We start from the raw sequence: 5,216 nt of genomic DNA on the forward strand, positions 1-5,216 counted from the left end.
AAGAATATATCACTTAAGTTCTTAAAAAATGGAAAAGAATTGAACAATATTGGCAAGTATAAAACAAATAGGTTATCTCCTAAGCTGACGGTAGGAAGAAATACAAATAAGAACTGTTTTGGAAAATTCCATTCATCCATTAAATATTTCTTGAGCACCCAATATATGTGTCTGCTGGTCTCCTCACATGCATGTTTCAAAGCCTTAGGAATGTTCATGTACTTTATGATTTTACTTTTCATTTTGTCATCCCTATTTTCTATTTACTTATAATACCCACAGTTTGTTTCTGTCACACAACACAAATGTAGTTTTAAAAAAGTAGAGTTAAAAAAAGATAACATTTAAATTAATTATTATTTATATTAATAATATGGTATTTGGGAAAACATTGTCCTCTACAGTTACACAAGATAAAAGGAAGTCCAGATAGAGTGTACTCAGCTATAGAACTTTACCTGTTTGTTCCACCCTGAATCTATGTCTTGTCATCTATCAAAAGCACTGTAACAGGTAGAAGAATTAGTTTATTCCCTACAAATGCCTTGCGAATGCTTGACAATGAGAAATTAATTAGAGAAGATATAAGGGCCAACTGATTTTCTGGCCGCCAACTGTCCACTTTGCAGATTATTTATGGAAGCCAGAAAATAGAAAAAAGGCAAAGACGTGTGCCTGGGCTGGAAGGCAGCAAGGGGCTGCCCAGGAATTCAATTACAGTAATCCCTGCTGGCTCAGGACTTCCTTGCATCTTTGCCATGTCCTCCTCACCAAACCTGGGCCACCTGGGCCAAGAGACTGAGTGTAATGCATTAGCATCCCAAAGACCTCTTTCTCCTGATTTTGTATAGGTTGTCAACATCTTCAATAGTACAGAGAGAGATGTGAGAAAGTCTGTTTTGAAAATAAAAATTCATATTACAAAAAGGCTGACCGGGCTTCCCTGGTAGCACAGTGGTTGAGAGTCCGCCTGCCAATGCAGGGGACACGGATTCGTGCCCCGGTCTGGGAAAATCCCACATGCCGCGGAGCGGCTGGGCCCGTGAGCCATGGCCGCTGAGCCTGCGCGTCTGGAGCCTGTGCTCTGCAACGGGAGAGGCCGCAACAGTGAGAGGCCCGCGTACCGAAAAAAAAAAAAAAAAAAAGGCTGACCAACATGGCCCCAGACTGAAGGAAAAAAATCAAGAAAAGAAATTATTCTCAGAAATTACATTTACCCAAGTGAAGTATATTCAGGGAAAGACCTGCATTTCTCCCCAGGGTAGTCTCGTGTTGGTTCCTGACCCCAATTCTCCTAAACCAGGTGAAATTTAACTAATTGGTTAGAAATGCTTTTCGTAATTCCTTTGTGTAGGGTCCTAATCATAGAGGCCTAGAATTTTAAGTTGGTTGAATATGTGATTTTATATTTTAGTTCAGATTTCATAGATGGGACACAGAGGCTTCGAGAAGGGAGATGACAGCAATGTCAGAGCAGAACCATGACCAGAAGGAAAAGTTTTCAGATATCCAGTCTATAACATGGGTCAAACTTATTTACTTCACATAACTGTCCTGCCTCTTCAAGGAGAGCTATTCAAATGCATTGCTTTTGGAGATTACTGCCATCACCTATGACACATGGTGTTTATAATGACATTTCCTTGCAGAAATGCCCCTCAAGAATGCAGAAGGTACAGGAGAGGAAAATCTTCAAAATGCACATGAAAAACTACTGCAAAGTAGTTGAGAAAAACATTTTTTCACTAAAGTAGGTTTTAAGCATAAATAGCTCATTCTTAATGAGATCCAGCTGATCCTAAACATTTTACAATTTCACTACATCGTATTCTAGTATTCCTGTCACATGGGTCAAGGTGCATAATACAGCTACAAATTAAGTTCAATTCCTCAGTCAATTTTTAAAGGAGTGAAATTCAGCCACAGTACTTCAGCTATCACTATCTATCCAAGAACGACTGGTATGGACTTGGCCTTCCATATCCTTTCTATGAGTAAGGATAGAAAGGACCCAAGAAAATGGAAGAGATTTCTGGAAGCAAAGATAAATAATGGATTTTCCATTTCCAGGGAGTCCATTCCTTAGGTATATAAAAATACATTTAAGTTATGACTACTCAAAATCCTATCTGATTTTTATGTTATTATCCATATTTAAGGTCTGGAGCATCTAAAACTAATATGTTTAACTGATGTGATCTGTCCTAGCAGAGTGACTGCCAGCGCTGGTTGAATCCTCCTCGTTCAGCTACCTCTCCTTAAGTATCTGAATGGATACTTTTATTTCAAGACTTTATAATAATCATAACCAATAATTATTAAGCCCTAACTATATGTCAGGTGCTCTTTTAAGCAAGTAACATGTACTGATTCATTTAATTCTCAAACAAACCTCTGAGGGGAGTACTACTGTTATCCCCATTTTAAAGCTGAAGAAACAGGCAAGTGAGGCTAAGATACAGGTGGTCAAAGTCACAGCATATAAAAGCTGGGAAATGAACCCACGCTTGTGAAGAAACAAAACCTATTTACGAACAAATTATGTAGAGTTTATTCGAGTTAATTTAAGTGCACGTGGGAATAGATAAGGATATGCAGTAAATTACTAAGAATTAACGTGGATAACCATGGTCTGGGTTTATTGTTAACTCCACCTCACTACAAAAGCTATGAGCAAAAACTGAGTAGAAGCAGATCTTTATCCTGGACCACACCCCTGTCTTGCTGCCTGGTGCTGAGTGTCCCTTCTGCTTCCAGTAGCTCCACGTCTCACACTCAGCCATGCTGCCCTTGTTTGGATCATTCGGTGCCTTTTTTCATAACAAGTAAATATACTGCAAAGAGTTTTAACTCCTTTCTACTATTGCACCATTTCAGTCCTTAAAGCAGAGAGCTTTCTTGCCTTAACTATAAAAATTTCTTGTCCATGACACAAATGAACATATCTACGAAACAGAGACTCACAGACAGAGAACAGACTTGTGGTTGCCAAAGGGGAGTGGAGGTAGGGGAGGGAAGTATTGAGAGTTTAGGATTAGCAGGTACAAACTAGTATATACAGAATGGATAAACAACAAGGTTTTACTGTATAGTACAGGGAACTATATTCTAGATCCTGTGATAGGGAATTCCCCAGTGGCGCAGTGGTTAAAAATCCGCCTGCCAATGCAGGGAACATGGGTTCGAGCCCTGGTCCAGGAAGATCCCACATGCTGCAGGGCAGCTAAGCCCGTGCACCACAACTTCTGAGCCTGTGCTCTAGAGCCCCCGCAAGCCAGAACTACTGAGCCCACGTGCCTAGAGCCTGTGCTCCGCAACAAGAGAAGCCTCCGCAATGAGAAGCCCATGCACCGCAACGAAGAATAGCCCCTGCTCACCACAACTAGAGAAAGCCCGCACACAGCAACGAAGACTCAATGCAGCCAAAAATTTTTTAAAAACTAAATAAATAAAATAAAATTTATTTTTAAAAAATCCTGTGATAAACCATAATAGAAAAGAATAGATATATGTATAACTGAGTCACTGCTGTACAGCAGAAATTAACACAACATTGTAAGTCAACTATACTTAAATAAAATTTTAAAAATTAAAGATTTCCTGTGAATTTCGATTTCTCTAGCTATTTGTTGCTATCTTCACCAGCACTGAATGTGTAATTCCTTCCACTGGCACGCCCTCTGCAAATGCCTTCTGAGAAGCTGTGAATATCCTCTGAATTGTATAGGTCTCCCTGGCTTTGATAGCGCTTAGATGGGCATCTATAGGGCTGCCCATAGATCAGAGCTTTTTAAACCTGAATGTTCATATGAATCACCTGCAGATCACATTAAAATGCAGACTCTGACTCAGTATTCTGGGGTAAGGCCTGAGATTCTGCATTTCTAACAGGTGATTTCTTCCAGGTGACATTTATGCTGCTTCAAAGACCATACTACAAGCAGCAAGGACCTCACAGACTTCTCTCTTCCTTATCAGTTTCTTTTATCCCACTATTAATCCCCCGGTATCCTTCTTCCAGCTCCCGCTTTAGCTGCAACAGCTGGGTTATAGTATTTTCACATGCAACAAATGTTGTCTCATCAGAGTTTTTTTTCCTGTTTCTATGGTCCCCAACACGTATGTTTCTCTGTTCCCCTAAGAATATAATTGACCAAATAATCTAGAAATGTTCTCAAGGTAGTAATTCAGGGCAACTGAAAGAGTGAGGAAAAACATCACCAGTATTACCCTTAGAAATATTTAATTCATAAATGGCTAGGCTTTGAAGTTACCCTCTTCTTAGCTCATATTTATTCTCTTCTAGTAGCTGAAAGTTTAACTTAGGAGGAAATGGAAAATAGATGAGAGGAGGGCTTTGCCCAAGAGAGCTCTCATCAGTAAAGTACCAAAGTAATTACTGCACCTGACAAATTCCTACTCCTTGTTTTAACCCAGTTTTAATAAAAGATTCAACAGTGGTTTATATTACTTGGCATTGCCTTTAATTTCATCAAGCTCCAATATGAAGACTTGCCACGTTTACAGTAAACTGCTTTTTCTCCTGAAGTTCATTTGTGAAGGCAGCTGCTGGGGCTTTAATCATCTTTTCTTCAATCTTTCATTTCTAACACACTGTGAGCGATAATGGCTCTCCCAGGCACCCCCCTGCAAACTAGGCAAATTCTCCTTCACGTCACTCCCAGGTAGTCAGTGGTAGAGAAAGCATCTACTAATTAACAACTGAAAGGCCATTTCAAATGCTCTGGCTATGAAGACTTAGCATTTCACATTCACGGTGGGCCATATCCAAAGGTAAGGTCCTCCGACCTGCTGGACCAGATTATATTTCTCCGAGCTTAGGAACAGCAGGCAAGCTCTTGGCATTTCAGAAGTTCCGTTGAAATCTAGGGTAATAAAATGCTGCTCATGTTCGAGAGCACAAAGCCCTTAGAATAACCTTGTCAGTATTAAGCAGATCACAGGAGTTCAAATCTCAATCATTGACGCCCTATTGTCTCAAGGAGCACTTAGGATAAACCTTCACAATGTTTTATGCCACCAGGATAATTCTTTTAGCATTGATACTACTTAAAAAGTTCGTTTCCTATGACTTTCTCTAAAAACCTGTAAGCAGCAAGCTTTCGCATGATTTGAAGAGTGTTTAAAATTCAGTCTAGAAAAGTTCCGGTTCAAGATGGCAACGTAAGAAGATCCTTGAACTTACCTCCTCCCAC

Source organism: Monodon monoceros, unplaced genomic scaffold (assembly GCF_005190385.1).
Source record: "Monodon monoceros isolate NGI ecotype Baffin Bay Population unplaced genomic scaffold, NGI_Narwhal_1 Super_Scaffold_5, whole genome shotgun sequence".
NCBI classification, from domain to species: Eukaryota; Metazoa; Chordata; class Mammalia; order Artiodactyla; family Monodontidae; genus Monodon; species Monodon monoceros.